Raw genomic sequence first — 26119 nt, forward strand, 5'->3', positions numbered from 1 at the left:
TTGTAAAAAGAATTAATTGTTCATTCTTTTATGAAAACTGAATTAAAAATGTCGGCTAAAAAGAATGAATACAAATTAAAAATACAGTAAAAAAAAAAAATAAAAAAAATAGGTTAGTTGAGAATTCTTTGTTTGCAGAAGTGCGTTTTGGACAATCACGTGCTTAGCCATGTGAGTTGGTCACGTTTTGAAACCACACATCTGACGTCATAGCAAAAAGGGAATTCTCAATATAAGAGCTAGTTTTAGTCAGATCAAGACAGTCGGGAAGTCAGGTTCGAGCAGCCAGCGAAGGCAGTTGGAAAGAGTTGACATGATCAGAGGAGGGTCCCTTTAGAAGCGAAGGGAGAACATTTAACCATGTAGAAACGAATTTGAATCCCTGACGTCATCATTTCGACCGGTCAAATGAAATAAAGAATCACCATCGATATTTCCCTTTGTGTCGTTATTCAACAATTGAAGGTAACGTGTTAATCACCTTAATATGACATTTGTATAAGCCCCTTCCAAGTAATGTGCCCCCCTCCGCCATCATAAGTAATGATTCACCAGTCTGATGTAAAAGAACAGTAATACACATTCATTCAACAGTGAATTCTCATCATCTCTCTCCCTGTTATAAATATCTTGTCTCCCTCATCGTTACCTCTGTATTACATGTCCGTCTCTTTAAAATGTACCGCTACACAACAATAGCAGTTAACCCTAACTATTTAATAGTGAACTACAATAGTAATTGACACCAAGAAGTGGAGTCTTAAAAAAAAAAAAAAAAAAAAAATGCCGAGTATGCAAGCCCCCCCCCCCCTCCACGAGTGAAGACTTCACTTTCACCATGACAAATGTTTGTGCAAAATTTCCAGAAATCCAAGGTGTGGTTATTGAGAAAAGTGCAAACAAATGAATAGACGAACGATTTTGGGGGCAATTTTACCACTATAACGGCCCCTAGTAGGGAGAGTGAGAGGTCAACCAGAGTTATCCCAGAAAATCCATACTAGCAAAAATTTACTTTCACCATCACTAATGTTTGTGGGAAATATTTTTTAAAATCCAAGACGTGGTTATTGAGAAAAATGCAAACAAACAGGATTAGGGGACCAAACAATCAGACTCCCAACTCAGTTTTAAGAACCCCAAGAGAGTTCAGACTATGGACTTCCGAATCGGATTCATAACGTTTGCTTTTCTAAGGCAACTTAAAAATCCCCTGATTTGATCATTCAGAATTTAATGGCAAATAATTTAATACAAGTTACTTTTAATATTGCTTCTTTATCTGCCACATATGGAAGGAATGCAAAAGTTAGGGCCCAGTGATTCTGACCCGAAATAAATATGTAAGGCAAAGCGTGAAAGGAAACAATAAAAAATGTCTTAATCAGAAAATGTGAAAATTTCCTGTGTAAAAATGGTGTTTAAAAGCAAGACTGAATGAAGGTCAAATAGAAAAAAAGCTGAGAATTTAATATGCTTTTGCGTTCTGCTTGAATGATAATGAAACATTCATCTAAAAGTTATGAGCTAAAAGTCAGAATGATCTTAAAACCTTGTTCACCCCCTCCCCTCTTATTCCTTCACAGGAAATTATTTATTGATAGCCTGCACCAACTAAGCCTTAGCGTTGACACAAGGATGTAGGTTAAAGATTAACTTTCGGTTTAGCAGTACTTGGACGTGGGCGTGTTAGAAACGGAAACTTCCACAGAAAAGTAGAACAAACAGAAAATGGAAATTTCCACTAGAAGTGCGAAAATTAAGCTAACGTGCGAGGAAATAACGTCATGACAGGAAGTCAACATGACAAAGAAGCAAAAGAGATCCCTTTTTATGCATGTTTAACATTGAAGTAAACATGCGCTTTTCTTTAAGGCTCTTCTATCCACTACTTCAGGAAATGGTCAAAAAGAGATTAATACCACCCTTGAATCCATAGTTTTCTTTCCACACAACATAAGCAGTAAAGTTACTTTTCAGACACTGTATATTCGCTCACAGTATTGTGTACGTACTATTTCCAAATGTAGCAATATTTGCACGTCGTTATGTTGGAGATAAAATTTTCCATATCAATGTAAAGTAATGAGGAATTTTCCATTAGAAATTAAAAATAGGAAATAAGCTAGTTAGCTAGCACATAAGGAAATGACGTCACAAGAGGAAATAAATGTGGCAAAGCCAGTAAAATCTTTTTTTCTGAACTGAAAGAAAGCGCAAGTGTTTAGAGCAACCGTTTCTTCCACTTATGGGATACCGATTGTGGAGGTGGGGGGGGAGTGAGAAGAACCATTGGATTATTATCAGTTCTTGAATTGCTTTGGATTCAGAAAATATCAATAGATACGCCATGCTGAAGAAACCATGACTTAAGACATTGGAGGGAGAGGGGGAATCATGCCTTTTAAAATTGTATCAGTGCATCTACCACAATTGTAGAGAACATTTCTTTCATGAAAAGAGTTTCTTTCCAATAATCTATGTATGGAACATTACTCTTGGACTGCTTCTCTGCAGCCTACAACATGGACGTTTTCACATCCGTATTAACAAATACTTGTCATAAACTAATTAAATTTTCTATATTCCTTTCTTCATTCTCATAAAAATCAACTGACAATCTAGCCATCTCATTCACTCTTGTTATTGAGTGACCAATGACCTTGATAAGTAACAACTCATTAGTTAATAAAAAAAAATCTCATAGTCTGCAAAATAATGTAGAAGCCTAATTCATAGATTAAGAAAACAAAAAAAAACATGCCCTCTATTATCTATTAACATCGACACTAAGTCCGTGTGGCAATAAAAAAAAGACCAAGATAATTGGTCCTCAGAAGAAATAAAAATATTTCTCCTAATCAAAAGAAAAAAAAATCGCCACCATTTTGAAGATACAAGAAAAATGATTACTCGTTCTGTCTTATGTGATCAAGTACTTTGTGATCATTTTACATTAAATTTATTAAGTAAAATGAATCTTAAGCCTTTTTTTTATCATTATTGTTTCTGGTATTTCCCAGTTGTTATAATTACATAGAAAAAATGTTGCCTTTTTCATTGTAAACTTAGAATTTAAAAAATACCCTTTGTTTTGTAATTTTTTTAACAAAAAAAAAAAAAAAAAAAAAAAAAAAAAAGTAAAATACACATTTCTATGACAATAGTAATATAAAATTTATTTGTACAAAATGTATAGGTATTAAATTTTAACTGATTTATAAAAAAGATCGCAACTTATCGAAAATTAAGTCTCTCTAAAGAATGAAACCATGCAAATGCTAAATTGGCCAGGAAATTAGTTGCCTAGTAGGGCCACAGAAGACATCAGAAGCTACCTGCCAGGACACTATACAAATGTAGGCAAATTTGGGCATATTTTGTCGGTTTGAAAATATAGGTTCTTTTTTTTACCAATTGTCAAGATTTTAACCATAGATTAGTATATAAGATATCTCCAAAAAACCTGCTAATTTCCATGTAGTTTCATTCCTAACAACCAAAAACATAAGCATTTCAATATTCTATTTGGTTACAAGTATAGATATATTCATATCTCTAATTATATAAATGCAACTTTGTGTGCATGTGTGTGTGCGAGTTCTTTTCCTTATGGACTCCGAAACAGCTGAACAGATTTACTTTAAAATTTACAGCACTTTAGTATACAAGTCTGGGAGTGATCTTAGTTAATACCCCGATAATCGAAACCATTTTTTAATTTATCTATCATTGGTAAAGCCATTTTTTTCCATGTCGCTTAACAATGATAGAACAGTGAAAATTTTATTGTCAGTAAGTTAATAGCATGTTTTTGGGTGTTTTTATTTTTTTTGCATGACGTGGTCTGTAGGTTCAAACTCTGCACGTACATTTCTTAATTTGTTTTTTTTTTTGTTTTTTGGGGTTTTTTTTCATCAACAACGAAGAATTTTATAAGAGTTGAAAATTTACATGGTTTTTAGCGGTTCAAGAAATCATGCCCCCAAAACCTCGCTAAAGTAGTTGGTTTTGAGCTGGAAGAATAGCTGCTAAAGGGACAAATCAGAAATTGGATTGTTGCTGACATGTTGCATCCACTGTGTGGGGGGGGGGGCTACGTTGATCAGTAAGGTGTCAATATAACCGAAATAATTTTAGAATTATAAAAAAAAAAAAAAAAAAAAAAAAAAAAAAAAGATTTAAATCACCAAAGATACAGATCAAAGTTTGCGGAAAATTTAAATGCGATATTCGTTTTCAGAACTGTAGAGAGAAGAACCAAAAATCAATAGAAAACAAGATTTTTTAATGTAGGTTTTGTGTTGGTCTACCAGGCCACAATTACCAAATAAACACCACCCTTAAAAAAAAAAAAAAAAAAAAAAAAAAAGTGCCTATAAAGTGGGTGTTCATTTTACGTTACAAAATGATAGAAACGTGATACCCCACTTTTCACAATTTCTTCATATCTTAGAAACTACTCGTTTCCCGGGATTTTAACTAATTTGCATTTTTAGCACCCTCGAAAACCTATAATAGTCGTAATTTTAAGGGATTTCTTTTGTGGGTGGAAATATACTGCACCTTTTCATTTGTTTTCCTAGTTTTGCATATCAATTGCAAAACATTTGATATTTCTCCAATGCCTCTGACCTTGATGGAAGGGGAGACTAAAACTGGCTGTTATTTCAGATCATTTGAAATCATAGCAACAAGAGACTGGATTCCAAATGTCTCTTATGTTACATCTCCCCCACTTGGTGAAATTTACTTTATCTAGTGTCTAAAGATTATTTTTGATACCAAAATATTAATTGTACAGTATTTCCAAAAAAGGGGAGATATAACATGAGAAATATTTGGAATCAAGTCTCCCCTTGCTGTTATTTCAGATCATTTGAAACAATAGCAAGTTTTAGTCTTCCCTCTAAGGCCAGAGGTTTGGGTGAAATTATATCTCAATAAAGAGATGACATATATATATATATATATATATATATATCTAGGCTTTGAGACTTTATATGACCGGTCGCCACAGTCTATTGAAAATTTCTTAGGGTTACTAAAGTCGTAAATCATTCGCCCGCCAGACAATAAAATTTCTTTAAATAAAGAAACGGGGGGGGGGGCTCATTTATTTTACGATCCTCAAATATGCGGTGACTTAGAATGACCTACGTCTCATTTGTGAATTCTTTAATCTCTAGCTGTGAGACCATTGGAATATGTATTGAAAAGAGTGGTCACGCTAAAGGTCAACAAGGTCAAATTTACACATTCAGCTTGTAGTCAAAATGTCGCCTTCATTTAGCTCTCTGATTTTGAAATTCATTTGGAAAAAAAATTCCGAAGCTACAACTACATACACTTCATGCTTACAAAAGTAAAGATGAACATTTGAAAGAGGAAAAAAACGCATCATTCCGTCAAGCATCCAAGGAAATGATTCTTATTTCTATGGAACAATAATATGAATGATGCTATATAAAGAAACTGGTATTGTATTTTAACGTTTTGTTGAATATTTACTGAATGTTTGTAGTAATAAAATAGTTGATTTACAAGAGTTAAATATTTTCTTGTTAGATTATACACACGGTAATTTCTTGAATTGTAAAATTATTTACTATTATTGGCTGAAACAAAGTCGGACGAGTAAATTTTCCCTCACTCGACCGGCAATTTTTTTTTTTTTTTTCAAATCTCGAAGTATATATGTATGTATGTATGTATCTAAGACACCGATTAGAAATCAAATGAAAATCCTGATAGATATTACTTGAAGTAATACTTTCAGGGTGATCCTAGCCAAAAAGGAGAAGCTCAATATTTAAGAATAGAGCAATATATGTTTAGTGGTTATATTTAAATTCTTAAAAAAAAAAAAACAACATATAGACACATATTCGAATTAAGAATTTATTATTTGACAAAAGGAATATATAGAAGGGGTTATGTTGATTTCCTTAATCCATGGATTTTCAGATGGATATACAGTCTATCATTATATAAATAGTTAAATTCAACCACGTTTCGACAACCTCACGCCAAGCCCCAAATTTGCATCAAGTCCCCCCATTATAAAAATAGTTAATTAACCACAGTATATAAAGCATTCACTCAAACATTGATTCCAACCTAACGAACAGCAAAGCCAACTCATCCACAGATCGCCTCCAAACAGAAATATATACATTTTAAATAAATTTAATTAAACCAGATCACACCACGACAACAAGCATAATGAACAAACTGCATCTCAGTTAATCAAGTTACTTTTAAATATACCCTCAAAATTAAAAGCACCCAACCTTAAACTCACTTAAATAAGTAATCCTCCAAGCATTCCATATTGTTTGATTATAGTCTGTTGTTTTCCAAAAAAATCTTAATGAAATATTCAAACAGACATAGATAAAAGCCTGTGGCAACTTTGTAGCATAAGGGTGTTTTCTTTGTGTGGAGGGAGAGAGGGTCCTAATTACTTGCCTCCTCTTAAAGGCAGTGTTACCTATTTACAATACCTCCCCACAGGACAGAGTTAGACACCAGGGTAGTTGTTTAACGTGGAGAAAAGGTACAGAAATAAAAAATTGTTTCAGTCGTGAACGACTGCTCCTCCACCGAAAGAGAAATGGAAGTGCAGCATCTGAAGAACAGATACTACACTTTGATCTCGACCAAAAGGCCAAGAACTGCACCTTGTATCAAAGGTGTATACCAAAATGCACAATTTTGATTGGTGCTATTTTTATTTTTATTCCAGTCTAGATTATCCTCTCACTGACTGAGCAAGAGAAAAAAGGTGCTGGTATATTTGAGTGGTACCCAATTTCTAGCCTTGGAAAATTTTGATTGTGTGATATTTTTTCATTGTGTTTGGTGTAGATATAAGGTGTTTGTATGCATGCGCGAATAAGTACTGAAAGTATTTCCACTGTTTAAAAGCATTTTTGTTTTTTTGAAAATGTATAACGAATAGCAACCAAACACGATGTATAGACACATTTATTACTGTATTGGACATTGAACCAACATCTTTGAGAAAAGGATGCTACAACTAAATGGCCACATATTGTGTAAAGAAAGAAGTCATTTTTCTAATGAGGATTTTTTTTTTTAAATTAGAATCTTAAACGTATTTATTTAAAAAAATCTTTGTATTTGGTCTCTAACTATTATAAATAAATTTGCAAAATATTGTTTTCAAAAGTGAAAATACTACTACAGAGTGGAACAATAAAATTGTCGCCCTTAAAGACTACATGATTCTATATCTGTTTGATGAAAACTTTTTTTTTTTTTGTAGACCATCTACGAGTTGGCCAGTTGTGTACAAATGCCAAGAGCAATAGGAACCATCTATCATGTCTGACAGTGACAATGTTTAACGAGCGAGATTAGAGATGTGCCACTGTACTGATCAAAGTTATGACAACAAGGCCATTGTCATGAATAATGGATGTCTCCAGGGTGATGAAAACAAAATTTCCGCCCACGGTTATGGTCTTTGGTGTGAACATCCGTGGGCTTAGAACTAATTTAGCTGATGTTGAAGCATTTTTCCTAACAAATACCCCGAATATCTTAGCACTAAGTGAGAGTAACCTACACTCCTCCATCCGTCTAACTACTTTAACATGCCTGGATATCTACCATTCTGCCGTAAGGACTGACAGACATATGCACAGACTTGGAGTCTACATTCGTAACACCCTCCCCCTGACTAGAGAAACAAACATAGAATCGGACGATCAAGCCGTTATGTGCTTTACTTTTATTTTCTCTACCGCTCTCCCTCGACCCAGGACTGCACCATAATAAACAAAGTCTCTGACAACATAGCACAGCACTCTCCCTCGACACTAGCGCACAAGTACATGTATTTGGAGACTTTAATATCCACCACAAAAACTGGCTTGGATTCTCTACTTACAGATGCAGTGGGTAGCATAACACATAGCTTCCCTATCACAAATGATTAAGTTTCCAACCCATTTCCCTGACCAGCAAGAACAACACTCATCATTTCTAGATCGGTTTTTGACCACAGTTCCCGATGATTGTATAACAAATGCTGACAGCTCACTCAGGAACGCTGATCATGCAGTGATAATGGTTGAAATCGCCCTAAACTCTAGACCCAAAACTAAAGAGCCAGTGCTCAAAGCAACGAGATATTATAAAAAGGCTGAATGGGAAGCAATCAGATCTTATCAGAGATGCCCCATGGGGAAATATTTTTTCTCTTCCTGCTGAACAGAGTGCAAATGAGACCACTGAATGGTTCAAAACGGCAATTGCTCAAAGGCAGCATGCATGCCACAGATTTAACCGACATAAGTCCTGTTCAAACAGACAGAAGTATATAGAAGCTAGAAGTAACGTTAAGAAAGAAATAGTGACAACTAAGAGAATTTATGGAAACCACTAAAAAACTCATCGAAGCACAAAAATTAGGAACTCGTGACTTTGGAAAATCTACAACAGTGTAGTAAATAATGGGCAATCAACAATTCCCCCACTGACCAACAATCACGAGGTTGTCTCCTCAGCAACCGACAAGGCTAACATGCTTGCCAGTCGGTTCAAAAGCATGTGAACCCGATCTCATCCCAGCTGTGCTATTAAAAAAGTGCTCAGCCGAAGTAGCTCCAGTTCTCTCCAAACTCTACAACAAATGCCTTAATGAATCTTGCTTTCCAGGCTGTTAGAAAACTGCTTCTGTGGTACCAGTATTCAAGAATTCTGGCAAAAGAACTGACCCATCAAATTATCGCCCCATTAGCCTCCTCCCACTTTTTGCCAAAATATATGAGACCATAATTAACCATGCTCTAGTCCGTCACCTTACAGATGCTAAACTTCTGACTGACAAACAATATGGATTTAGACAAGCCCGTTCCACAACAGACATGCTCACTGTAATCTATCTACATATATACCATTCACTGGACAAAGCGGGGGAGAGCAGAGCGGTAGCTCTAGATATATCTAAGGCTTTTGACAGGATATGGCATGAGGGTCTCCTCAGGAAATATGATCATACAGTATCATTGGTAGAATACTTAACAATTAAATCCTTAGATAAGAGAAAAATCCAGGTTGTCCTCGACGGTCGTACATCTAAACAATGATATAAATGCGGGAGTGCCTCAGGGGTCTATCCTTGGACCTCTATTATTCCTAATATTCATTAATTACCTCCCCGACAAAATTGCCTTTGAGATGGGTATATATGCTGATGACCCCATACTCTATAACAGGCATGACAGGAAAACAAATGAACACATATCTAAAGAAATGGCAAAAACACTAGAGGATGACCTCCAATCTGTAGTGAAATGGGTACAAAAATGGATGGTCACATTCAATGCTGCCAAGACTAAACTGGTTTCCTTCAATAATTACAAGAAACCTTCTCTGCCACCAATAACAATGGTCAGTGACTCTTTATCTGAGTACATCTTTCAAACAGCTTGGCCTAACGTTTACAGGAAACACGAGTTGGAACAATTACATTGAAAGCATTGCCACACCCACTGCGAAGAAGGTAGGCTCTCTCTACCGTGCTAGAAAACCACCGACACCCACAAATATCCTGTACCTCTAAGGCCACCATTCGCCCATGTATGGAGTATTGTTGTCACATTTGGGCTGGTGCATCTGCTACTAGTCTCTTGCTCTTAGACAAGGTTCAAAAGAGTCGCCAATCTGATAGGCCCTGAACTGGCATCTAAGCTTCAGCCTCTGTCCCATCGATGAAACGTTGCATCCCTCAGCCTGTTCTACAAGTATTTTAATGGTGAATGCTCTGGCGAACTGCAGACACTTGTGCCCCTACGATGTAGACACCCTCAACAAACTCGACAGGCAGCTAAATCCCAACCCCACACAGTAGAGATCCCTAGATGTAAAAGATCTTTCTACTCCAGTAGTTTCTTCCCCAGAACCGTGTGACTGAATTCCATTCCAGGTCCCTGCTTCGCCAACTGTACTGACATGCAGAAGTTCAAGTGTAACGTGAACCGACATCTTGCTGCCCAAATCCCAACATAGTGCCCAAGTAGTTGTCCCCCCGGATAGTAGCGCCCTTCAAAGTGGCAATGTGCCTTGTTTGGGGTGAAAATGTAAAAAAGATATACCTCTCTCTCCATCCATCTCTATATAGATAGATACTAGCAAAAGTACCCGTCGTTGACTGGATTCAAGAAAAGCCTACAGAAAATCGGCTCTGATTTATGAAAGTATGATAGGTTATGAAAAGGAAGGGTTGTAAAGAGAGCTTCGAATTTGGGTGTATCAAAACCAAAGCAAAATATGATAAAAGTATAAATAAAATAGATAAACCCCATAATTTATTATACCATACCTGTTCATACTGAAACACTTACCACAATATTCTGTGGATCTATATTAAAAAACCTTGTTAAACTTTGTTACATATTTCCATTCTATGGAGGTCAGGTGCAAACGAACACCACATAATTTTATTATACCATATTTCTTCAAATTGAAACATAATTATCAAAGTATACTTACAGAGATATGAAAAGTCTTTAAAGTTTGTGCCTATTTCCATTCTATGGAGGCCAGGCGCGAATGCAGACCCCACAATTTTATTATACCATCCCTATTTAAGTTAAAACATACTTATCAAAGTATTCTTATGTACATCTATATCAAAAAACACTTGTAATCGTTTGTTTTTTTTTTTAATTTAAAAATTTTTTTTTTTATTTCCATACTTTGACCTACGCAGACCCCATAATTTTAATGACTTATTATGCCAGATCAAACATACTCATTCCTGTGTCTCGATACATCTATCATATGTGATCAGTTTTCTATAATAGTCAACCATATAGGAGCCTATTCGTGACCAGTCACACAGACGTTCAGCTTTATGAGATTATATATATATATATATATATATATATATATATATGTATGAGAGAGAGAGAGAGAGAGAGAGAGAGAGAGAGAGAGAGAGATTTATTCATTTATTCCATACGGATACACAATTAAGAATGTTGAGCAAGTGAGAACTCTATACCATGGTATTTCGAAGCCTAATGCTTCTCAGGTAACAAAATAGGAATGCGACATCTAGGAGTGAAATAAAATATTGAGGTTGTTTGGGGGTGGGGGCTAAATTCAAATAGTGTGGAAGAACTATTTATTACATTAAAATGAAAACAATTGAAGTAAAACACGTACTAGTTAATTGATAGGATGTCCTATTTTGAAAACCAATATGTGAATGACATTGCACATAAAATGCAATGAATGAGTTCCATGAAAAAAAAAACAAAAAAACAAACAAAATAAAACTTCAGTGCAGAACCGATTGGATTGTAAACATTTCATATAAGTACACTAAAAACTAAAACAGAAAAAAAAAATTAAACCTGTTTCCATTAACAAAGAATGGCCAGTATTTGAATCTTTGAATAAAGGGACATAACTCATTTCGTCTGGTTTTGTTAAACAAGCAACATAATCCCAAACACATTTGTAAAATATTTGCGTTACTAAAAATAAAATCATATTCAGACAAGCATTACACTGGATACATTTACAGTTTTGGATTTTTTTTTTTTATTGTCCAACTTGCATTCGTAACTGAATGTGTCCCACTTATGGAATGGAAAGGATTTTACTAAAAATGTGCAACTGACTGCTGCTGCTATTTGTCATATAGAAACAACGTGTAAAGTTGCTCGAATCAGCAGGAGTCAAATCAGACATTTAGTCGTGCCAGATTTTGGTTGTACATAACGAGGTTTACTAAAACTATTACTAAATGTATAATTATTTGCTCCTGCTGCTGGTTTGTTATTAAGGCAACTTCGACACGAACGAATTACTGTATTTATCAGTGCAAAATATTGTAAAAAAATCTGTTGTGGTATTATTAAAATCTATAAAAGTGAAAGTGTCCGTCTGTGTGTGTGTACATTTCCCTACGCAATAACTCCGTCAACTTTCAGTCTACAGACTCGAAATTTGATATACAGGGTAGTAAGATTTTGAAAAATCTTTGTAATCGGTTTTTGGCCAGAAATTTGGCTGTTAAGGAGTCAAAGTTCAACGATTTGACCTTTGAGAACTTTACCAAACTCCTCCGCCAATTTTGGGTATAAACAATTGAAATTTTAGATATAGGTTCCTTGGACATGGATCTAACTTAACTTGATTTGAGCCCAAAACAATGTTAAGGGGGTCAAAGTTAAAAATAATTGGACATCTGCGGTTTTTACCAAATTACTAAAGACAATTTCTGGTCTAAACATTTGAAATTTTACATAAAGGGTATTCAGAGATGGGGCAAACTTTTTACTCGGTTTGGGTCGAAAATTTGAGCTACAAATATATAAATCTATGTATGCATGTTTGCATGTCTGCCTAAAACTTTCGACAAAGGCAACGGATTTTCACAAGATCAGTATCGTTTTGAAGCTCGACCCTTCAGACGACAAATACCAAAAAATTGGCTAAAAACATTAATTTCTTCACCTTCAACTGGGAACTTTTCTACAGGGAGGGATTGTTTATTTTCGTCGATATTTTCGAAAGTCATCCCCTCTTTTTGATTGTCTAGCCTTAATTTAAACCTACATCACTGCCAGTTTGGTGGTGGTCATAACAGCAAAGACGTCACTTTTTTACGTTCTCCTTCTTCGCAGTACGGGTTCGAGCCTGCCTTCCTACTACCACTTTAAAACTTTTTTTTTTTTTTTGCTCAACACACCTCCAAACACCCGGGCAACGCCGGGCACCCATGCTAGTAAAGAATAAAATTAATTTACCCAAGTTTCAGTCGAGGTTATTTTTTGGTGAATATATTTCTATATTCATATAAAAAAGTATTTACAAAAAATTATTTTTTTAAATATTCCCTCTAAGGAACATAGTAAATAGATACATACATATTTATATAATGAACTTCCGAAAAACTGAAACAATTATTTTTCAATTCTGTGCCACTTTTTAGTTAGTTTTTTTTTTTTTTTTCGGTGGGGGGGCAATTCGTTAAAAGTCTTTGTAAAAAAAAAAAGTTTTTTAGATTAATCATGCCTTGATTTTACTAATTATGCACAACTAAAAATGTAACAATCCTAAAAGACTGCGAAATTTTGGCACATTATTGGAAAATAATTCTCATTTGTTAAAGGTTTAATTAGTCAAAGCAACTTCGACAGTTTCAAGTTAAATTTAAAACAAAAAAACAAGCAATAGTCGATAAGGATTTCTACTTTTTACAAAGATTTTCTAGTGTTACATTGTTAAGGTGCTCCAAAATTAAAATTTTAAAGAAAAGGATCACTCGTAAAATTTAATTTGCAAAACTCTCGGCTGAAAGTTGGGACTAAATTCATTTTGTTTTTATTCAATAAAGAAATAAACTTGGCTATTTTATTTATTTTTTTTTTTTTTTTACAAAGATTAACATTTTTTTAAGTGGCAACTTGGGTTGAAAAAAAAAAAAAAAAAAAGAATTTGCCAAAATTAGTCACGACAAAGTCGTTTTATTCTTTATTTTAATAACAGTTTTTGCACTATCGGACTCGGTAGATCACCTGTGTAAGAGGGAATATTTAATAAAAATCGGAAGTTTTCTTTAGTAAATATCTTTAGGTATGGACTTAAGATATTTACCAGAAGTAACCTGTCAAAACTTCTGAGTAAATTCGTTTTATTGTTTATTACATTTTATGATATTTTACGCTAACGGACCCAGTCGATTGCCGTGTCGAAGTTGCTTTAATCAGCGGCGGCGGCAATTAGTCGTATATTGATCGTACATCATTTTTAGCCGTACATAATTAAACCGGAATGGAAGGAATTTTCCTTTCATGCTGACAAGTGTCGAACACTAAATTTAAATCAGCCAAATTAGATGTATTACGAAGCAGAAATAGAAAACCAATATCCAATTCATTGCTAAAGTTGCTGGAAAAATGGCTGGTTTATTCTACTGCTGCAGAAAGTATTCGATTTCTCATGCAATTCTTTAGCTCCAACAAGAATCGGATACATCCTTAAATGGTTTGGTGCATTTTTGTTCAGGAAGCCAGCATTTTCAAACAGCACCATTCTTGGAAAAGGTTTCTTAAACCGAAGCACAGTGTTATAAAGCGCCTTTATTATCAAAACTTTAGTCAAATATAGAAACTGAAGGCGTTTAGTAATATGGCACAACCACGTTGACACAGCAGTTCCTGTTAGATCACACAAGTTAAGCAACGTTAAACCTGGTCAGTACTAAAACTGGGTGACCATTTGTGAAGTCCAGGTGCTGTATTTGCTCTGCATCATTTCCAATCGTCCTGGACTTCTTGCCACTGGACTCAAGCAGTGCCGATTCAGGAGAGGTGTGGTTGGAGATTGCGCAACCCTCACAATAACACACAACCAACCTTACAGGGGGTATCCATTGTCTTTAGAGATTGAATGGAGGCGAGGATATACAAGTTGGTTTAGTTTATATTTTATGGTTTGACATACGATTGATACACCAGTTCCCGATAGATCACCGCAGTTAAGCAACGTTGAGCCTGGTCAGTACTAAAATGAGTGACCAATTCGGAATTCCAGGTGCTGTATATGCCCTCTGCTTATCTCGGCATTGTTTCTAGTTGTTCTGGACTTCTTGCCAATGGACCCAAGCAGTGCCGATTTAGGACAGGTGTGGTTGGGAATTGCATACCCCTTTCGATTACAACCTTTCCATCACAATTACATGCACAGCTACTCTTACAGGGGGTATATCCATTGTCTCTTGAGACTGAACGGAGGCAATGAGGTATTTAGTATTAATGAGTGATATATTGTCAGCAAAATTCATAAATAAAATGAAAACTAGCGTTTAATTTGGTGCATTGAGTTTATGATTTTTGAAAAGTACATCTGTGACGTGGTACACAGTGCAGCGTTGCAGCGCGAGTTGTGTAATGCATACTGGTGTGGAATGGAATTGAAATAGAATGAAACTATATTCCGTTGCGTCTGTAGCATTTATTACAGTGTAATTACCTTAGGGAATTTCATCAACTCTCCACAATTATGGAGAAAATGGTAAATCGTTTAGAACGAATTCTTTTAAACAAATATTATGTTCCAGCATTGATGAGGATTTTGGACTTTTAAAGAGTCAGAAAAAAAAAAAAAAAATCTTTAAAGTTTTTGAATTTGAATAAATGTGATACAGCAAACCAGTAAAAGCAGGATTTAAAAAAAAAAAACCAAATTTTTTGAATTCCAAATTCAGTTTTTTTTTTTTTTATTAAATCAAGAGAAATAAAAATTTGAATGAGAAATAAAATCAAAATTGACAAATAAAATTGAGAAATATATTTTTAAATTGAATTGTTAAAAAATGTAAAAAAAAATGAGATACAAATAAAAAAAATTCTAGTAGGCTTATGATATAAATGATCAAAGTTAGAGAAAATTAGATTTATTTTCCTAAATATAGATAAACTGATAGGTACATCGATAGAAAATCTTTAAAAGTAAGGTGCGTGTCACTGAAAAAGATAAATTGTCACTGATTAAAATACGAGCATAAAATCCGATATTTTAATCCACATTTGCACAAGAAAAGACATTTGATAAGGAAATCTGACGAATAAAAAAAAGGAGAAAAAATATCGTGGCTTATGTAAACTAGACTTGCAGAAGCTTTGTGTTTATTCAAAAATGAAATAGAAAAGTCGTTTTTTTTATTAAATTAAGCATAGCATTAACCAGTATGGCGTGAGTTTAGCATGAAAACTGCGTCTCAACCTCTGAACAGGTAAACGGGAATCGATTTTTTTTTTTTTTAAATATAAATAAAATAAAAATATTCGTTAAGTAAAAAAAATAATAATCATTGAAGTTCTTTACAGTTGAAAACAAAATATGCATCTGAAAATATGCGCATGTAAAATACAATTTCATATAAAACACTCAGTGCAGTTATGTGCAGTTAAATGCATAGACATTAACTGGTGTATTCATTTTTTTATTAATTTTCTTATCAGTTTGTTCAAGTTGGGGATGGCGCATCCTACCTGATGTTAAACATTCACCTGCTAACTCAAGATATTCCAACCGAGAGACCTTTTTAAGATTCTGACCGTCTCACTAAGTGCAATTGTTTGAATGTCTCTTGCATTTGGTTCACCGGGTATAGAGGATGACAAAAAAAAAAAAAAGAAAGCTAAATGGAGGCCATCTAGAACATATGCTGTAGAATGGAAAAAAAGGCCAAAGACCCTTGTTTTTTGATGTCATGTTTTGAATATAATAAACTAGTTATGACCAAAGTTTCATTTCATTCAGACAAAACACTAAGAAACGGGTCCTAATTAGAGTTGGGGCCCATTTGGGGGAGGGGGGAGTCACCCTGTATTTGCCAGGTAGTTTTTGAAATTCTTTTTCATGAGTCCAGTTGTTCCTATAATAACTAGAATGAGAAATCTTCCTAAGATTCCAATTTCTTTTCTTGTTGTACACAAGACCTTGATATTTTGCCTTTCAGCTCTGTTTTACCCGGCATCATTGGAAACCCTGACTTTTAAGGTTGCTTCTTTCTCCTTGTCTCATATCTCCACGTCGGGTTTTATGGCTCCGTTTTCTAGGTACGTAGCTATGGCAATTGCATAGTCATAGTGGATGGTGTATGACTTATTTCCAACTGTTATTTCTGGTAAACATGTTTCTAGGATTTGCTGCTGCATTCGATATTCAACTTGCGCATGCGTCTTATGAATTCATAACAGTTGTTGGCTTTTATATCCAAAGTCATAAAGAAAATGTCATGAATTGGATAAAAGTCTATTTCACATAAATTTCAAGTACAAGGACTAGAGTTTGTCCAGCTGGGCAAACTTGAGTCCTTGTACCGGAAAAATATCCAGTAAATAAAACGTTTAGTAAATCATTATATTTTTTTTTTTTTTTTTTTTTTTTTTTTTGCATTTCCATATATCAAACATGGATATAAATATCAATAAAACATCCGCTGGGTCATAAGCTTCATTTCGGTACCTTACTTGCCTGTAGGCTGAGATAAACCGCGTGTGTGTGTGTGTGTGTGTGTCATACGCACACAAAATAGAGCGATTGAACCCGACAGTGATATGGGACAAGGAGAAAGAAGCAACCTTTGTAGAAGTTAGTGTCCCCAATGATGCCGGGTTAAAGAGCTGAGAGGGACGACATGAAAAAGAAACTGGAATCTTAATATCTCCATTCTAGTAATTATAGGAACCCCCGGACTCTTAAAAAATATCCCAAAACTACCTAGCAAATATACCCAGTTAACGAAGTGCAAGTTGTCCTGCCTTGATAGAGTTCAAAATAGACTTCATAGCCTCATAGGAGATGTCCTTTTCTCTTCTCTGCAACCTCTTTTTTTTTTTTTACAGAAGAGATGCGAGTTCGTCTCTGCTTTATCGTTATTTTCACGGCAAGTGCTCGACCGAGCTTCAATTGATGGTTCCCCCCCCCCTCACCAAACTTTCACAGAAAACACTTGTCTAGCTGAAAACACTATCAATAATTCCCCCCACTCATTATCTGTACCTAAACCTAAACACAGATTCCATGAACAAAGCTTCTTCCTTAGAAGTGCACGCCTGTGGAACTGTCTTCTGTTTTCCAGCTAACTACAATACGATTATCTTCAAGTCCAACATAAATAAGTTCTTGATGAGCCGTTCAACTTAAGTTAACAAATTTACCGAATTTCCATTACTAACGATTACTATATTGTCCAATTGACTACTGTACACTCTTAACCCTTATCTTCGAGTAGTCTCTTGGCCTTGATAAGTGGTGATGCCTATGTAAAAAAAGAACATTGCATTTAAAGAGGTGATTAGAATATGAAAAAAGATCTGTGTTCAAGATAGCAGATGAATATCTAGGATCCAATAGGATGCTCCATCCTCAACTAGACCAAAACGATTCAAGAGTTAAAATGTGTAACCACTTTCTTTTAAAAACCTCTTTCTCTATAAAACAATGGTTCTTAACGAGAGGAGCATACGAGGGTTTGAGGGGGAGGGGTATCAACAATTAGCAGACAAACTGAATTCATGGTCACGGAAAACAATGTGCATCACCCATAGCTACTGAAAAGCGATGTTTGATTTTCTGTTAGCGTTTGTATTAAATGCTAGTATGTTAATTCTAGCAACTACTAGTGGGACCTGTGGAAATTCCACGGGGGACTCATTCATGTGTAATATATTGATGTTGGCATTCTGTAGATGTTCAGCATAAATGGAGACGCTCTGATATTGTAGCTCTTTAAAACTGCAAAAGTATTTATCTAAGCTAGCAGGGACACACGGCATAGCCTGGTCGTGAAGTACGCTTAAATATATTTTAATTCTTGTAGATTTCGTACATATTATAGAGTTAATGTTCCATCGATTTTTTATATGTTAGAAAGTTGCAATTTCAAAAATCGCAAACTATATTCATATGGCTTAGGTGCATCAGCTTGAATCGAAGCCGAAACCAAAACTGATGAAGAATTCTTGGTAAAATTATTTTTGAGAAATGGAAGTACATAGCAATCAAACGACAGTCACTCGGATGTAAGCGTGACAAAATAAATAACACACACGCTATCTTATTAATATATAGTTTGTTAGTATGAATGACATTTCAAGTCAGACGTTTATTTTTTTTGTTTTGTTTTTTAAAGGGGCCCGGGATCTCATTCTGATACAGGATCTTTATTTTCCTTCGGGACAAGATCAAAGTGTAGTATCTGTTCTTCAGATGCTGCACTTCAATTTCTTGTTCTGTCAGTGGAGGAGAAATCCTTCGCGACTGAGACAATTTTTATTTTTGTTCCTTTTCTCCACATTAAAAAACGACCCTGGTGTCTAACTCTGTCCTGTGGGGAGGCATTGTAAATAGGTACAAGATAAAGGGGTTCACAAGCTAAAAAAAAAAAAAAAAAAAAAAAATGTTCAGAAGCACTAACCCAAGAAATTCCCATATTCCTGTAATGTTTAGATGAGTTAACTCGGGGGTGGGAGGGGGGAATGGAAAAATAATTAAAAGACATTTTCGTCATTTCATTTTTTTTTTCTTTCTAAAAAGTGGTTATTAGTAGATACTAGACCACCTGTAACCCGTTGGGTCAATATTTCCTATGACATTGATAACGTTTTATACAATATCAGTAGTCAAAGGATTTCACAAAATCAGAATACATTACGATGTTTCATTGGACACTCAGCATTATTTCTCTTCCCTCCCCCTCCCTTTTTCTTTTGCATCATTTACTTTTTACTACTACTACTACTCTCTTCATCATTCACCTTTCCTTCGACCATCTACAACAGTGGTTCTCAACCAGAGGAGAATTCGAGGGGAGGGGAGGGGTATCACCAATTAGTAGAGAAACTGAATTCATGGCCACCAAAATGTGCATCGTCCATCGCTGCTGAAAGGTCATGCTGGTTTTCTCTCCGCTATCACTTATATTAAGTACCATTATTGGTAGTTCAAGGCATTATTGGTAGTCTTTTTTTGAAAGAGGGCGGAAGCAGCAGTGTGATGCATGTCAGTCAGTTAAATATTTGCTACGAACATGTTCATTTATGAAAGATACAATAATTTATATAAGATTTCTACATATGTTTACGTTGCGGGTGAAACAGTCACATTTGCGATTGATTTTTTAAAGTGGAGACTAGGAATAATAAAAGGCGTATCTTTTGGCGATTGTGTGTTTTTTTTTTTTTTTTAATAAATAAAAGTAAAAAAAATAAATAAATAAATAATAATCTACTACTGGTAATAAATATTTACCGATCTAAACTTCCAGTAAAAACTAAAATCTATAGATCACCACCTCACAAGTATATTTTTACGTTTGAGAAAATATATATGCATCTAAGATATGTTTTTACGGTAATCGGAGCAAAATAACCATTTTATAGTTAAATATTGTGAGATTTATAATGAATTGGAATCGTCCCATCAATCTATATATATATATATATATATACATATATATATATATATATATTACATTAGGTCTCAGCAGCCGTGTCAAACGCATATCTTATTTTTCTTTTATTAATATTATTGGAATTTTTCCCCTTATTTGTGAATTATTCCATGGATTTCAGCCTTTTGGATTATTTTGGACAATCTTCCAATTACGTGATTTCCTTGGATTTTACTTGTGCGAATGTAAATTCAATTTATATTTTTGGATTTTACCGTCATTGGATAATTTACCTTTCACCAGACTATCCATTCACGTGTAATAACCTTTTTCTTCACCATATTTCCTCTGTTTCACTTTTTGTTATCAAGTAAGATCTTTGACTTATTTGCAGTTTCAAATACTTTTGTATGCAAAATCCGATCCCGCATTTTGCTAATTCCTACCTTCTGATGAGAACAAAAGTATTTCTTCGAAACTCTGCGGATTAAGGACTATCCACTTATCAAGTGTTTCTTTTTCAGATTAAATATGTTTTTAACTCTTTTTCAAAGTGTTTTATTAATTGTTTGCTCTCTTATATATATATATATATATATATATATATATATATATATAGTAACCAGATACAGGTTTCAAATGTTATTAATGCAAAGTGTGTATATATTTATCTCCACACGAGAGTAAAGTTATACAAGTTGTCGATTTTTATGCAAGGGGATGTCCAGCTCTCAAAAAGAAAAAAAAATGGGGGGGGGAGCACTGACATCACATATCTGCCCTTATCACAACCAAGTAAGCCTCTTCAGTTTTCTAGTTAAAAAGAACGTTCTAATAATTAACATACGTGATTTACTAAATCACAACCTATCAAAAACAATCTGGCCTTGAATTCCATGGGATCGCCTTCATTCCATTCTTATAACCTTGTGTTATATGACTCGCTTTTATAACAAAAAAATCTATCATCATATATATACAACAGTATTATTATTCGCGCTAAACCTGTTATCTGTTAAACAGGTCTTATTGTTACAATATCTAGGGAAGAATGTCATGATTTTCTTCTGCCTCTAAGTCATTGTCAACCTCATTAAAAATAAATAACAATGGATAGCGTATAATTCTTAATTGTGGAAGAAACCCGATATGCAAATGCATTTGGAAAAATTAGTTTAAAATAACATTTCTTGATTTGTTCAAAACACGACCAAGGAAAACGCTCCTTATTTTTTATGGAATAAGAAGAGAGTCAAGCGGACAACAGAAACAGAGAGGAAAAAAAAACAGAGAGAAACACACACAGAGGAAAAAACAGAGACACACACACAGAGGAAAAAACAGAGACACACACACACACAGAGGAAAAAACAGAGACACACACACACACAGAGGAAAAAACAGAGACACACACACACAGAGGAAAAAACAGAGACACACAGAGGAAAAAAGAGAGACACACACACACAGAGGAAAAAAAACAGAGAGAGACGCACACACAGAGGAAAAAAAACAGACACACACACACAGGAAAAAAAAGACACACACACACACAGAGGAAAAAACAGAGAGACAAACACACACACAGAGGAAAAAAAACAGAGACAAACACACACACACACAGGAAAAAAAACAGAGACACACACACACACACAGGAAAAAAACAGAGAGAGACACACACACAGAGGAAAAAAACAGAGAGAGACACACACACACAGAGGAAAAAAACAGAGAGAGACACACACACACAGAGGAAAAAAACAGACACACACACACAGGAAAAAAAACAGAGACGCACACATAGAGGAAAAAAAACAGAGACACACACACACACAGGAAAAAAACAGACACACACAGAGGAAAAAAGCAGAGACACACACAGAGGAAAAAAGCAGAGACACACACAGGAAAAAAACAGAGAGAGGCACACAGAGGAAAAAAACAGAGAGAGACACACACAGAGGAAAAAAAACAGACACACACACACACAGAGGAAAAAAACAGAGACACACACACACACAGAGGAAAAAAACAGAGACACACACACACACAGAGGAAAAAAACAGAGACACACACACACACAGAGGAAAAAAACAGAGACACACACACACACAGAGGAAAAAAACAGAGACACACACACACACACAGAGGAAAAAAACAGAGACACACACACACACAGAGGAAAAAAACAGAGACACACACACACACAGAGGAAAAAAACAGACACACACACACGGAGGAAAAAAACAGAGACACACAGAGGAAAAAAACAGAGACACACACACACGGAGGAAAAAAACAGAGACACACAGAGGAAAAAAAACAGACACACACACACACAGAGGAAAAAAACAGACACACACACACACAGAGGAAAAAAACAGACACACACACACACAGAGGAAAAAAACAGACACACACACACAGAGGAAAAAACAGAGACACACACACACACAGAGGAAAAAACAGAGACACACACACACACAGAGGAAAAAACAGAGACACACACACACACAGAGGAAAAAACAGAGACACACACACACACAGAGGAAAAAACAGAGACACACACACACACACAGAGGAAAAAACAGAGACACACACACACAGAGGAAAAAACAGAGACACACACACACAGAGGAAAAAACAGAGACACACACACAGGAAAAAAGAGAGAGACACACACACAGAGGAAAAAAACAGAGAGACAAACACACACACAGAGGAAAAAAACAGAGAGACAAACACACACACAGAGGAAAAAAACAGAGACAAACACACACACAGAGGAAAAAAACAGAGACAAACACACACACAGAGGAAAAAAAACAGAGAGACAAACACACACACACACACACAGAGGAAAAAAACAGAGAGAGACACACACACAGAGAGGAAAAAAACAGAGAGAGAGACACACACACAGAGAGGAAAGAAACAGAGACACACACAGAGGAAAAAAAAACAGAGAAGAGAGACACACACACAGAGGAAAAAAACAGACACACACAGAGGAAAAAAAACAGACACACACAGAGGGAAAAAAACAGACACACACACAGAGGGAAAAAAACAGACACACACAGAGAGGGAAAAAAACAGACACACACAGAGAGGGAAAAAAACAGACACACACAGAGAGGGAAAAAAACAGACACACACAGAGAGGGAAAAAAACAGACACACACAGAGAGGGAAAAAAACAGACACACACAGAGAGGGAAAAAAACAGACACACACAGAGAGGGAAAAAAACAGACACACACAGAGAGGGGAAAAAACAGAGACAGACACACACACACACAGAGGAAAAAAACAGAGACACACACACACACAGAGGAAAAAAACAGAGACACAGAGAGAGAGAGAGAGAGAGGAAAAAAACAGAGACACACACACACAGAGAGGAAAAAAACAGAGACAGAGAGAGAGAGACACACAGAGAGAGAGAGAGAGACAGAGAGAGAGAGAGAGACACAGAGAGAGAGAGAGACAGAGAGAGAGAGACACAGAGAGAGAGAGAGAGAGACACAGAGAGAGAGAGAGAGACACAGAGAGAGAGAGAGAGACACAGACAGAGAGAGAGAGACACAGAGAGAGAGAGAGAGAGAGACACAGAGAGAGAGAGAGACACAGAGAGAGAGAGAGAGACACAGAGAGAGAGAGAGAGAGACAGACAGACAGAGACAGAGACAGAGAGAGACACAGAGAGAGAGAGAGAGAGAGAGAGAGAGAGAGAGAGAGAGAGAGAGAGGAAAAAAACAGAGACACACACACAGAGGAAAAAAAATCGTGAAAAGTAAAAAGAAAAATGAGAAAGGAGAATCAGTTTCTTGCCACAAAGAGATCGGAGGGCAGTTCGTCAAGTGTGACTTTGAAAGAGTCTAAACCGCAGACCGAGAAAGGGGTCGTAAGAATGCAATTGGAGAGGGTCGGGCAGTTATAACCTCAGAGACACATGAGCATTTTCTACCAGGCAGGAAGCATAGGCCGCTATCATAATAACCTAAAAACAGCAAGACTACTCTACAGTGCAACAAAATCTCCATTAACTCAAAGTAAATAAAATAACCCTAACCTCCAATACACACGCACGATTTGGCCATGCACAGACAGCACACTTTTTTTTTTTTCGTCGTAGAGGAAATCCAGCTCCCTAAAACAGGCAATCTTAATTGGGAACAGAAGTACATTTGCGTAAATCTCAACCCGAGATGGGGAATTAGCTGAAAATAAATCTGACCCTCAAGTGGTTTAAATGACTAACTTCCTAACTCAAACATAACTAATGTTATTTACGAATATACACCTTTCCTTACAAAAAGAAAAAAAAATGCTTCAGTGTTCAATAATATTCCTATAAAATATAAAATCGTCATGCATGGAGTATTGTTGCCATATCTCGGATGCCGCTAGTCTCACTCTTAAACAGTGAGAAAAGCCTCAAATCTAATAGGTCCCGAACTGTCGATCAAGCTCTAACCTCTGTCCCATCACCGCAAAATGGCATTCCTGTGCCTGTTTTACAAGTACTTTAATACAGTGTGCTTTGACGAACTCCTAGCACTTATGCCCTCTTGACGTACATACTTCCAACTATCCCGACAAGCAGCAAACCCCCACCACTTCACTGTGTGAGGTTCTTAGATGCTGGAAAGCATTCTACTCTTAATAGTTTCTCCTCTCAGACTATTAGACTTTGGAATCCCCTCTGTTTCCGGCTTCCCTGACTGTACATGTTTAAATGTAATTTTGCTGCTAAACTCCCCACAGTCCCAGTTTGTTATTAGTAGGGCTATGGCAAGAGAATATTCTTATTCACTCGAGTATATATCCGACACAGACACAGTAAATCAATCGAAACCCACATCACTATTTAAAAGCATGATATTGATATACACTCGAGAGTCAAAATAATGAAAATATTTTGTCATAGCCTTAGTTATTATAGACACGAACTTAAATAGTAAGCCCTTATTTTCCAAGTGGCAATATGTCTCGTTTATTTGGGGGGGGGGGGGTTAAAGGAGTAAAATAATAAAGTAACGTTTGAATCTGTACGGTTTAAAAACGAAACAAAGAAAACGCTTCAAACAAAAGAAATTGAAAATAAACAAAAAAAATTAAAAATAGAAAAAAAAAAATGTGTCAATTAATATAGAACTTGATACGTTTTATTTTGTAAACAAGTGAAAATACTCGTTTGTTCCTCTTTTTTGATCCAATTTTTCTAGCTTGCTTCCCACCGATCAAATGTTATACTCCAGTGTGAATAAGAACTCACCATATTTGCAAACGTTTTCGCCCACGGATTCTGAGGTTTTCAAGTACGAGACATTGTTGAGATGGCTTTTTTTTTTTTTTTCAATTTTCTCTCCAAACAAGACAGTGCCACTTTGAAGTAGGGAGCTACTTGGCCTTTTGGTCAAGATCAAAGTGTAGTATCTGTTCTCCAGATGCTGCACTTCCATTTCTTGTTCTCTTTCGGTGGAGGATCAGTCCTTCACGACTGAGACAATTTTTTATTTTTGTACCTTTTCTCCGCGTTAAAAAACGACCCTGGTGTCTAACTGTCCCGTGGGGAGGCATAGTAAATAGGTACTATCAGAGACATAAGTTGCAAAGACATTATGAAGGAAGACGAGCAACAAGAGGTCTGTTCACTTGAACTTCTGCATGTCAGTACAGTTGAGAAAGCAGAAGGGAGTTTCAAAGTCTAGCAGTTCTGGGGGGAAGAAACTATTGGATTAGAAAGCTTTCTTACATCTAGGGATCTCTACTGTGTAGGGGTGGGATTTAGCTGCTTGTCGGGGATATTTAGTTCTAGGAGGTCCACCCTAGTAGATTTTACCTTCTCGCCCATTGAAAAGTATATTGTTAGTTGCCTACTGGAAAATGTCAACTGAACTGCCGGGGTATTTTTTTTTCAGGCCCGAGTGTTCATTCCCTTTTCCTAACCTTGTGTCGTATCATCCCGCCATGGAAGAGAGGATATACAGTTTGACCATATAAGTCATCGTCAGGCACATAAGGTAACAAAATTATGACTGGTGAATTTATTACGAAAAGCGATTAAAAAATATTTAATATACCATTTCCCTTCTCCTCCCTTTGTATTGAACTTGGCTGAAGGTGAGCTTGTGTGCTCGGATGAATGAAGACTTGTGAAAA

The 26119-nt window shown here is 35.7% G+C and overlaps 2 protein-coding genes and 1 pseudogene across 3 annotated transcripts in view; 1 reads left to right on the top strand and 2 right to left on the bottom strand.

Moving 5' to 3' along the window:
* The window catches only part of LOC145247492 (procollagen galactosyltransferase 1-like), a 330273-nt gene that overhangs the window by 276580 nt on the left and 27574 nt on the right, over nucleotides 1-26119 (bottom strand). The gene's annotated exons all lie outside the window — the stretch shown is intronic.
* The window catches only part of LOC145247493 (uncharacterized), a 263190-nt gene that overhangs the window by 21040 nt on the left and 216031 nt on the right, over nucleotides 1-26119 (top strand). The gene's annotated exons all lie outside the window — the stretch shown is intronic.
* On the bottom strand, nucleotides 6555-6682 carry LOC145247707 (U2 spliceosomal RNA; annotated as a pseudogene).

This window comes from Euprymna scolopes, chromosome 25 (assembly GCF_053919585.1).
Source record: "Euprymna scolopes isolate OS-2025 chromosome 25, ASM5391958v1, whole genome shotgun sequence".
In the NCBI taxonomy this organism is placed as follows: Eukaryota; Metazoa; Mollusca; class Cephalopoda; order Sepiida; family Sepiolidae; genus Euprymna; species Euprymna scolopes.